The sequence below is a fragment of the Xyrauchen texanus genome, chromosome 50 (assembly GCF_025860055.1).
Source record: "Xyrauchen texanus isolate HMW12.3.18 chromosome 50, RBS_HiC_50CHRs, whole genome shotgun sequence".
In the NCBI taxonomy this organism is placed as follows: Eukaryota; Metazoa; Chordata; class Actinopteri; order Cypriniformes; family Catostomidae; genus Xyrauchen; species Xyrauchen texanus.
This window is the reverse complement of record NC_068325.1, coordinates 13,989,566-14,001,935: the sequence shown is the minus strand read 5'-3', so window position 1 is coordinate 14,001,935 and position 12,370 is coordinate 13,989,566. Positions and strand designations below refer to the sequence as shown.

The window sequence follows — 12,370 nt, the reverse complement described above, 5'->3', positions numbered from 1 at the left end:
GCAAAAACAGGGGTATGTAGGTTAGCGGCTAAGTGTGTGAAAATATGGGCTGCGTAAAATGAAGAGGTTTTTCCTCTGAAAATGCCATTTGTCCTGTGTTATTAATTTGGGGTTTGTTTTTTGAAATATCCCTTTGCAGTTTTACTTGCGAGGGTCACGAGGCATTTCGCGCCATTTCATAAGGTCTCGTAGAGGTCTTTTAATGTGGGGACCTTTATGGCGGCACCACTGAGGCGATGCTTGTGAAGCTGCCAAACGGCTTTAATGGTATGTCGCTTAACAGCAAAACCACATTTGTTTTTGAGCAGTAGGAAGCCATAGATTTTGTGTTTTCGAGCGTCTTGTCTTTTTGCACAGGCCTGAAGCTGATGCCAGGTACATAGCGCCATATTTATTTGTTTTTGTTTTTTTGACGGAAATGAAAACGAGGTTGTGAATGATATATATGCAACATATTTATTTATGTATTATGTTTTTCTGTGTTTCAAACTATACCAATTTAACCATCAGTACAACCCATTGAAGATTCTGTTAGTCCGCCGCGTTTTATTTCCCGCCAAATATAAATAAAATGCCTCAAAGCCTTTTACAACGTCCCCAATCAACAAGTAGCAAATTATCTATTTATTAGCGAAAGTAAAATGTCAAAAAAAAAAAAAGTTCTGAAAAAGGACACAATCAAAAAGTATCTTTGATTTTATCGTATTTTAATGGCGAGCTTACACTGACCCTCCAACAAACTGTAAGGATGTTGTAGACATATAAACACCAGTTATTTATTTATGTATTTTAAAGGAATATTCCGGGTTCAATACAAGTTAAGCTCAATGTTTTACCATAAAAATAATTTTGACTCGTCCCTTGTTTTCTTTAAAAATAAAAATAAAAATAAAAATAGAAGCAAAAATAGGTGTTACAGTGAGGCACTTACAATGGAAGTGAATGGGGCCATTTTTGGAGGGTTTAAAGACAGGAATGTGAAGATAATATGTGAATGTGATAATTTTATAAAAGCACTTACATTAATTCTTCTGTTAAAATGTATGTATTATTTGATCTGCAAAGTTGTTTATATCATAATTTTTCACTGTCGTTTTAGGGTTTGTTGACATTACATCATCATTGCAACAAAGTTATAAAATTGACTATAACTTCACACAGAATAGGTTTGTAAGTGATTTTATTACACTGAAATCATGTTAACGCACACATTACATTTGCGGTTATACTTTTGAAACAGTGAGTATTTGAATGTTTATGGATTGGCCCCATTCACTTCCAATGTAAGTGCCTCACTGCAACCCAGATTATTGCCTTTTCTAAACAAAAGGAGGGACAAGTCGAAATTATTTTTGTGGTAATCGTATTACGCCACAAATGCTGTCGGTTCAGCTTCACTTGTATTGAACCCTGTAAGGAATTCACTTGTATTGAATTCCTTTAAGTTACAATGTGTGAAAGGACACTTCTATTGCTCGGTCAAGGTCAAGTTCAGGCCAGAATCTAATATTAAATTAGTGTATAATACTGACACCTAGTGGCAGAGGCCAAACTGACTCAGTGACGTCTATCATATAGTGTTCTTTTAGAGCAAAAACGAATAATAAAAAAACCAAACGTATGATGTTGTAATGTGTTGATGTTGGCTGAAAACAAACCCAATTTTTCAACGATAAATGATCAGACTCATTCATCACATTCCTCAACAAATTGTGTAAAAGTACTCTTTGTGGCTCATTTTAAGGATACCTTAGTCTTTGCTTCCCTCTAGTGGTCAGACTGTGATGTTAGAGGAACTCCACACTTTGGAAAAATTTTCTTTTTGTCATTATTGTTATTCTTTTTTTTTCTTTCAAAAATGTAGGGTAATAATTGGTAAAGTTAGCTTAAGATTATAACATTAATCTAGATGCTGGTTGATGTTTTATACCATTCACTTTAAAACACAGGCCCATATTTACTCACATCTCTCGTGTGTGATTAACAAAAAGGCATGTTTATTAATGAATAAATTAGTTGCCAGTTATAATAATTGACTCATTTAATTATAATGTATATATAATTTCTTTTATAATTACTATAATTATATTTAACTTAAATTAATAAAATGAACATGCTACATAATATGTTACTTCAAAAAATAGTTCACCCAAAAATGTAAATTCTCTCATCATTTACTCACCCTCATGACACTCTAGATGTGTATGACTTTCTTTTTTCTGCTGAACACAAAAAACTTTGAAGCTCCAAAAATCACGTAAAGACAGTGTAGAAGTAATCTAAACGATTCCAGTGGTTAAATCCATGTCTTCAGAAGCGATATGATGAGCACCGATGAGAAACAGATCAGTGTTCAAGTCCTTTATTACTGTAAATCTCCACTTTCACTTTCACACGATTCTTCTTTTGTTTTTGGTGATTTGCATTCTTTGTGCAATTTATAGTTAAAAAGGACTTGAAAAGGATCTATTTCTCAACCACATCTATAATATCACTTCTGAAGACATGGATTTAACCGTATTATGGATTCATTTTATGCTCTCTTTATGTGCTTTTTGGAGCTTCAAAGTTCTGCATTGTATGGAGCTGAGATGTTATTCAAAAAATATTTGTTTGTGTTCTGCAGAAAAAAAGAAAGTCATACACCTGGGTTGGCATGAGGGTGAATAAATGATGAGAATTATCATTTTTGGGTGAACTATCCCTTTAAAATATAGGTTAAGAAGCCTAATTGAAATTTTTGGTCTGGATATATAGTATACTTATATATTACTAATAGTAGTGATTTTGTACAGTAAGCTTGAAAGAATCCACCTCGTATAGATCTTTTAAGTGACAATTGATTTGCTCTACATCAAAGCAACCAGCAGATGTCGCCACTTCCCTGTGAATTCTCAGCATTCTACCAAACGATGACTTCAGATGAAGATGATGCTGAAGTTAAACAGCTTAGATTTTTTATTCATCATCTTATTCATAATTTTATACAATCCAAAAATGGTACAAATATGCCAAAACTTCTAATGTTTAACTGCTATTGACAAACAAGAGGTAAACAACTCTAAATGCATAAGACTTCTAGCCTGAAAAGTTTCTTTATAGTTTAAATTGTGTGTTGTTTATAAAATAATGCTGTAGCCTTATTAGAAAGATATACACTAGCGGCCAAAACTTTGGAATAATGTAAAGATTTTGCTGTTTCTGAAGGAAATTGGTACTTTAATTCACCAAAGTGGCATTCATCTGATCACAAAGTATAGTCGGGACATTACTGATGAAAAAAGCAGCACCATCACTATTTGAAAAAATACATTTTTGATCAAATCTAGAAAGGCCTATATCAAACACAGCTGAAAGCTATTTGGTTCGTTAAATGAAGCTTAACGTTGTTTTTGTGTTTGTTTTTGAGTTGCCACAGTATGCAATAGACTGGCATGTCTTAAAGTCAATATTAGGTAGAAAATGGCTAAAAACAAACAGCTTTCTCAAGAAACTCGTCAATCATTGTTTTGAGGAATGAATCAATGTTTGAAATTGCCAAAAAAAACTGAAGATTTCATACAAAGCTGTACACTACAGTCTTCAAAAGACAACTGGCTCTAACAAGGACAGAAAGAGATGTGGAAGGCCAGATGTACAACTAAACAAGAGGACAAGTACATCAGAGTCTATAGTTTGAGAAATAGATTCATCACATGTCCTCCGCTGACAGCTTCATTGAATTCTACCCGCTCAACACCAGTTTCATGTACAACAGTAAAGAGAAGACTCAGGGGTGCAGCCTTATGGGAAGAATTGCAAAGAAAAAGACACTTTTGGAAAAACAAAAGAAAAGGTTAGAGTGGGCAAAGAAACACAGACATTAGACAACAGATAATTGGAAAAGAGTGTTATGGATCTTAACCCCATTGAGCTTTTGTGGGATCAGCTAGACTGTAAGGTGTGTGAAAATTGCCCGACAAGACAGCCACATCTATGGCAAGTGTTACAGGAAGCGTGGGGTGAAATGTCACCTGAGTATCTGGATAAACTGACAGCTGGAATAACAAGAACTGCAAAACTGTTTCTGCTGCATCTGGAGGATTGTTTGATGAGAACTCTTTGAAGTAGTTTAAGAAATTCTGAACACTTTTTTTTCTTTTTTCAAATTGTAATAGAGTTTCACGTTATTAATGTCCTGACTATAATACACTTTGATCAGTTGAATGCCACTTTGGTGAATAAAAGTACCAATTTCTTTCCATAAGAGTAAAATATTCCAAACTTGTTTGTGTGTATTTAAATGCCCTATTTTTTATTTATCATTGTCACCTTCTAAATTACTATATTAACATATGCATTTGCTCTTTTCCTATATGTTCTTATACAAAATCAAATAAGGTTTAATAAAAAAAGAAAAGAAAACGAATATCCGTGACATAGCCTATTTCCCTTTGCCGGTGTTCTGCTTCCGGTCCCTCTAATATCCATTCGTCACATTCGCAAACGGCGAATCCGAAGTGTCAGAGAGTAAAATGAGCTCCGGGTTCACCTGTGCGGTTTCTGGCTGCTACAAAAGCTCGAAAAAACTGAAGAGTTTCCAAGAAATTGTATGTACTGAGCACCAAAAGATTAGGAATGGATGTCCATGCCCAGCGCCGTTCGCGTTACACCATGCCGAGGAATGAGGAAAGAAAACAAGCCTGGCTTGTGGCTCTGAAATTAAAAAGTCCTCCGAAGACAGTTTATGTGTGTTCCTTTCATTTTGTGAATAAAAAACCCACGGAACTGCATCCTGATCCTGAGCTTTACTTGTGTCACAATCATAGTCGCCGTGATCAAAACAAACGTAAACAAATTGAAAACGCTGACGGACTAGGTAAATTTATGGAACTCGTTTAAGATTATAATATTCATGGGTTTAAAGATATTTTGCGGTAATAATGTAAATACAGTGAGATTAAGTTTGTGTTGACAGCGACGTCACGTGGTATACGTTACTTTTCTCAGTCCTGGTCTAGATGGACCAATCAGAGTCGTATGTGATGCTTGAAAACGAATTTTATAAAAATACATTTATAGAGATTTCTGTGGCGGATTATTATTTCTACATCAGGAACAAATCATTGGAATAAATTTTTTTGTAAAGGAATACATTATTTAGAGTGGAAATATCATAAATAATACAAATAATGGCTGGAATTTGAATTTGTTTTTTTTGAGCCGTGGAGCGCCACCTGTAGGAAGACTTCATAGTGCACATAAGACAGTTATTACTACAGATTGTAAACATACTTTGTTGTCAGCATGGGAAAGGGTGCTTATGAGTAGTTGACATGACATTTCAAGCAATGACATGCTGCATTCCATCGAAAACTATTTTAAACAAGTTTAACAATTTTCTTGTAGAATTATTATACATACTTTTTAAAGGAATAGTTCATCCAAAAATGAAAATTCTCTAATCATTTACTCACCATCATGCCATAGATGTACATAACTTTCTCTCTTTTGTAGAACACAAACAGAGATTTGTAGAAGAATATTTCAGCTCTGTATTTCCTCACAATGCAAGTGAATGGGTCTCAAGATTTTGAAGCTCAGAAAAGCACATAAAAGCAGCATAAAAGTAATCCATAAGACTCCAGTGGTTAAATCTATATCCTCTGAAGCGATATGATAGGTTTGGTTGAGAGAAAGTGTAATGTTTATGGCCATTTTTACCATCAATCTTCACTTTCACTTTTCTTCTTTCGTTTTTGGCGATTTGCATTCTTCCTGCTTATTGCCACCTACTGGGAAGGGAGAAGAATTTATAGTAAAAAAAAAAAAGACTTAATATTGATTTGTTTCTCACCCACACCTATCATATCACTTCTGAAGACATGGATTATACCACTGGAGTTTTATGGATTACTTTTATGCTGCCTTTACATGCTTTTCAGGGCTTCATAGTTCTGGTACCCATTCACTTGCATTGTATGGACATACAGGGTTGAAATATTCTTCTAAAAATCTTTGATTGTGTTCAGTAGAAGAAAGAAAGTCACACACTTCTGGGATGGCATGATGGGTGAGTAAATTATTTGAACTATCTCTTTAATGACCTCATATTAATTTATACTAAATAAAAAAAAATTCACTACTTTAAAGATCTCATTTGTCAGACCACAAAACTTGATAAGTGAACTGGAAGAAAACGATTAAATGGTGAAAAAAAATTCTGCAATATTTTCGCATGTTGTATAAAATATAGGCCTAAATTTTAACTCAAAATCTGAAAAAAGTAAATGTGCAAATAAAGCACATAAATCATACACAGATAGTATATCTACAAAATCATATAAATGCAAAATTATATTTAAATAGTCTAACAGTCCTCAGTGCTTTACAAAATTGTATTTAATGAAATAATTTTGTATTTCAGAAAGAAAGAAATTAACTTTGGGTTGATTTTCTGTCCATTTCATCCATAGATAATTTGTAAATGTATAGTTTCTGCCAAAATTCCATAGTTATTACAGTATTACAGTTATGTTTGTACTGTAAAACCACGATACATAAATGTGGGAACTCTTTCAAACCGTGTCAGAGTTTTCAGAGTGTTTCATGGGTATAAACATAGTTATGTATGTATTTTATAAATATATGCATAAAACATATGCACATTCAAGATTGTACATCGTTACAGAAACCTGAAATAATTCAAAATCTTTCTGTCATTTTGTTTACGTTGTGGTGGCTAATACCAAGTTAGCACAGCTCTATTGTAGCAACAATAACAGTAGTAACTAAGGTATTTGGTGGAAACTATGGTTACCATGGTAAATATTTATAAGGGTGAGAATGGGGTCAAAATTAAAACGAGAGGATGCTCTTCCACCATTAATGTTGACCATTGCGCCCGTGCGCATGCGCGTTGCGTTGACTCGGGTCCATGTGTAGGCAGCAGCGAGGATCTTTATTTGGCGACCGGAGCGGCAGCGGGTAGGACAGATATACACAGAGAGGGGATCCCCGGGATACTTTTACACACAAATACCGGCTTAAATAACAACATCTATACGCGTGAAGACACCTCAGACGAATATTAAGAGCTTCATCTGCTCGGTGAGTTCTCATAAAGAGATGCTTAAGTGGTTTTGAGGGTGTTAAGAGTGTTTTGAGTCCAAGTTGGTCTCAAGTTTTCTAAAGGTAAAGATGGGCCAGATAGCGAGCTAAGCTATCACACTAGTAAAGTGTGTGTGTGTGTGTGTGTGTGTGTGTGTGTGTGTGTGTGTGTGTGTGTGTGTGTGTGTGTGTGTGTGTGTGTGTGTGTGTGTGTGTGTGTGTTAGCCGCTTTCACTTTCAGCAATAGATGAATAATATACAACACATAGTAAGAGTGTGATCATGTTTATTGTCGCTTTGCTAAATAAATGGGTAATGTTGATGGTGGGTTGAAGGTCGTTTTTTAGTGTTAGCTGGCTTTGGTCCAGTGGACTTAACATTAGCTGTGCTAGCAACTGGACTGTTGAGATAAACAGTGATTTTACAAACTTAAAATAACTTAAACGTCAACTTGTTCCGACTCGTATAAGCATATTGTAGCAATACTATTACAGTGGTGAAACAATATTACATGTGTGAGGAGAAAGTTCTGTGTAGTTAAGATAGTAAGTGTGACAGTCTCGTCATTTAGCTCGTCTGCTAATTGGAGTTGATGAGTTAGTCAGCAGCATTAGCTGCTGTTAGCCGGGGTTGCTAACTAGTTGTGCTTCCTCATCAATAAACTCGTTTATTTATGGCTCTTAATGTGTGTTTCGTAAATTCTCAAACTTCGCTTTTTGAACACGAGAGAATTAGTATTTGACCAAAAATTACCAATTTATATTTCATTTGGTTTGTTTGTCAGAAATGACTGTTGTCGTTCTTATCTATGTATAAATATAGGTTGTTGTATGATAACTGAGGTACCTAATACATGGCAGTTTTACAGTTTTAGGCATACAAGTAGTAAAATAAAGTTGGTACATCTCAAATGGTTTACCAGTGTTCTCTAGTGACTTCATGTCAATATAAAGTACCAACAATCAGTGTGGGTAAGTTACTCTTAAAAAAAAAAAAAAAAAATTATTAATTACATCTACAGTGTAATTAGATTGCTGTACTAATTAGTCTGTCTATAAAATAAGTGCATAACTAATTACTTTCTAAAACACTTATTAACCTCGACCAGATGAAAATGCAAGGATGGACATGAAACTGTTCTTTTAATTCTTTCAAATAAGTTATATAAAATCAAATAAATTATTCATGAAGTGGCCAAAGAATTTAAGGGGCAATGTTAAGTTAGAAAATATAAATTCTAACATTAAACGTTAAATCTAACATTTCAATTCTCTATTGCTCTATAGGCTTTACAATTACATTTGTCTCGGAGGTCAGAGTTGTATTAATTTTTTTCTCTCCCCAATTTGGTATGCCCTATTCCCAATGCGGTCTAAATCCTTGTGGTGGCGTAGTGACTCTTCTCAATCCGGGTGACAGAGGACGAATCTCAGTTGCCTTCTCATCTGAGACCGTCTGTCCGCGCATTTTATCACGTGGCTTGTTGAGCATGTTACCGTGGAGACATAGCACGTGTGGAGGCTTCACGCTATTCACCGCGGCATACGCGCACAACTCCCCATGCGCCCCACGAGAGCGCACCACATTATAGCGACCACGAGGTGTTAACCCATGTGACTCTACCCACCCTAGGTTAAGTTTGTAAATTCCCCAAGTTCAATAGTTCCAAGCACCAACTCAATCCAGTTCCAGCGCACATTGTGACTGACAAACGAGTGCATGCTCTGTTACTCCTTACACTGAAATGGCCAAATCATCAAATTAAAATTGTGACATTTCCTAGTGTGATTTATTAAACCGCTAAAGGCTGCAATCTTAGTGTGGAAGAGCTGCGTACTTTGAATGAATGCAATAGTCTGACCGCTCATACATATTGAGAATCATTCACAACATGTTGTATCATATAACAGAGCAGAGCACTAATCTACTGTGACACGCTATATGCATGCCAGGCCAGTAGTTGGCAATGTCACTTTGTAAAGAAACACTACGTGCCTCTGCACAAGCATTCTTCCACAGAGCAGTGAATACAAACAGTGAAGATGGCGAAAGCATCGAGCAATTTTGTCTGGATGGATGATGAGGTTGCTTTATTACTACAAGTGATCCTGGTCTATAAACCACGCCACCTTTTTAAGCACTCCAACTGATGATCTAATGTTGATGTGTTCGCACTGGAGGTAAGGACGAAGTTCTCAAAGTTCATGCCTATAGACTGAACACGTAATACATGTGCGCATGACGTCATCGTTTTCACAAATCTGTGTTTTTCCTTGGTTCTGTTTGAGAAACCCTGCTCTAGATATTGGCATCGACATTTGAAAAACCATATCAGTTGACCACTAATTAAAATACAAAAAATAATAATGACATTTAAACAAAATAACACTAGTATTTCACAGAAAATTGCTGAAGATTTAAATCCAGGTCAATTAGATTCTACCACTGAATATGAGCTGCAATAGTGTTTCATTTCAACATATGTTATGCTCTTGTAAGTAGTGCCCTTATTTATTTTTTAAAACCAATTCTTTGGTGAACTACAAAAGTCTTCTACAAACTGATCCAAGAAGAATAGTTGCATTTGGGTCAGTTATGAAATGTTAGCACCTTTGTAATGGACAAGGATATAGCCTATGCTGAAGTAACACAACAAGATTAGCTCAACGGACCCTTTGCTGCTTGTCAGGATATGATCACGATGACATCATAGAGCTGCTTACTACTCACTAAATTCTTGTCTTGTTTCTCATGATAAAGAAGAGGCGCAGTTCAAGGTTGATCTCTGTGGGTGTGGTGTTGGCTTAAGTTGTTTTTGTCTGAGGGAATCCATGATATGGCTTTTTAAGTAAATAAATTGGGTGGTGCCATTTTAGAAACATTGTCACAAGAAACAAGGCCATGTTTCTTCTGCTTTAGTACAGAAGAAACAGCTTCTCTAGACACATTCCTGTCCATCACAGTTAGATCCATTTTGATCAATTAATCATGCTCCACGTGGTCGAGATTAGTGGTTCTCGCTCTCAATGGGGCATGTGATAAGTTGTGCATTGATCACGTAGAGTAGCATGAGCATCCACATGCAGAGTCTCTGCGGTGCCATGCACAACAAGCCATGTGATAAAATGCACAGATTGGCGGTCTCCAAAGCGGAGGCAACTGAGACTTGTCCTCCGCCACCTGGATTGAGGAGAGTAATTGCGCCACCACAAGGACCTGCTAAGTAGTGTTAATTGGGCATTCCAAATTGGCAGTAAAGGAAAAACGAATAATAAAAATATTGGTCAGTGGGTTTCTTGGAAATCACCACATTTTTCATATAGCCTAAGCTCATATTGAAGTTTCCTTTGGGTTGAATTTCAATCAGCTCACAACTGCAAATATTACTTTTTTCATCATCCAACTGTGCATTATAGTACAGAATTGGCACAATTTGGAAATATAAAAAACAAACATTGAATTGCTTTAATCTGTATTCATTTCCCCAATCAAAACCCAATATGTAATAAACCTTAAACAAGCAAATACATTTCCAAAAGTGCAATTATAATAGGAAGCCCCTGACATCAAAACATGCATCAAAACATGGAACCAGGAAATGGCCTTTTAAAAATGGAGTTGCAAATCAATCTATATAATTTAAGATTTAATCTGCCTTTACAGATACAGCTGTCCATCTTGTAATTAGATAGTAGGGCTGGGTTTCGATTCTTATTATAATTTTTGCGTATGAAAAAACCTGTCTCTGCTAAAGGCTTTTGCACACCAGAGGTGAAACCCTAATGAGAAGCGAATCTCCTACAAATGGCCCTTTCACATTAAAGCGAATGATCGCTGTTAGTACATTCAGGCCTTTACAATAGGTGGCGCTAATCGACAAGCACTTTTACCCTGGTATGGTATAGGGATGTGCATGAGTAATCGACTAATGGGCTAGTTGCACAAGACATCATGTTTGATTTCTGGTTTAGAGAGTGTGCGCATAGCCACTTCCGGTTTCACTAGGCGCCGGCGAGGTATTTACTGAAAAGGGATTTAAAATGTATTGTAGTGTCACAATGAAGACACAGGAGGCCGATCCCATAAACAGTATTTTTGAACATATCTCTGCTGTGTGTGATGCTCTCATGGTTTTTACTGCTTACCAGTATGTCGCAATGAACTTTTGATATTGACAACAGAACTATTCATTACTGTTTCAAAACAAATGTTATCAATTCACAATGAATGTGATTTTAATGTAATTTTGGTAACTTTATAAAAAGGTTCCATTAGTTAATAGTAGTAATATTAGTTAATTGGTATCAGTTGGCCCCACAATGCTCAATTTTTTTATATTTACCAACTTAAGCAAAAGTTAAGTAGTAAGAAATTACAATTGTTCATTGTTAGTTCATAGTAGGGCTGCCCCTGACCAAAGATTTTCCTGGGGGGGGATGGTTTTGAGTTCCAGGTCTGAGAAAGAATGTTATAAGTAACATTGCTAACACTGTTCTATATTACAGAGAAATACTAAACCATAATAATGAGCCTGTTGGGGCGGCTGTGGCTCAGTTGGTAGAGCGGGTCGGCCACTAATCGCAGGATTGGTGGTTCGAATCCTGGCCCACACGACTCCACATGGGCAAGACACTGAACCCCAAGTTGCTTCCGATGGCAGGCTAGCGCCTTTTATGGCAGCTCTGCCATTGGCGTATGAATGTATGAATGGGTGAATGATTCAAGTCAAGTGGATTTATTGTCCTTCAATAATAACATACCTATATAAAGTGCATGTGTGCAAAGCGCTTTGAATACCATTTAAAATATACATTTTACAAGCGCACACACGAAGCGAGCCACAGTGACACCGGCAAAAGCCATAATTATTCTGAATGTGTCGGGAAAACCAGCAAGAGGCTTTCTGAACATTTTGTTAATTTATGGAGAGAAATGCACATTATGGTTGTGCCGCCAGATGATGATCTCGGGGATCAATGATAGTCAGAGTGATCAGAGTGATGTCTTTGATGTTTGGCTCGTTTTCCATGTATTGAATAATTATTATTATTAGACTATTACTATTATCAAATTAATATTGCAATTATTTGCCCGTAGACTCACAGACACACGCTTAAAGAAACACTTTATTATATTATTAAGAACAGATGACAGAAAGCCAACTATGTGCAGTCTCGAGGAATACGCTCATGTAAACAGTTCTTACTCTTTCTTTGTTTCTGTCTTCTGATTTTTTTATTTAATTTTTTTATTTTGCAAGAACAGTGTCAATACTGAGTGC

The 12,370-nt window shown here is 36.0% G+C and overlaps 1 protein-coding gene across 1 annotated transcript in view; it reads left to right on the top strand.

Annotated features, from left to right (window-relative positions):
• The first annotated feature begins 6,915 nt into the window (after positions 1-6,915).
• The window catches only part of LOC127641449 (transcriptional repressor p66-alpha-like), a 38,672-nt gene continuing 33,217 nt past the window's right edge, over positions 6,916-12,370 (top strand). The window contains exon 1 of the mRNA XM_052124474.1: positions 6,916-7,089. The gene's annotated coding sequence lies outside the window, so the exon portion shown is untranslated. The remainder of the gene's footprint in view (positions 7,090-12,370) is intronic.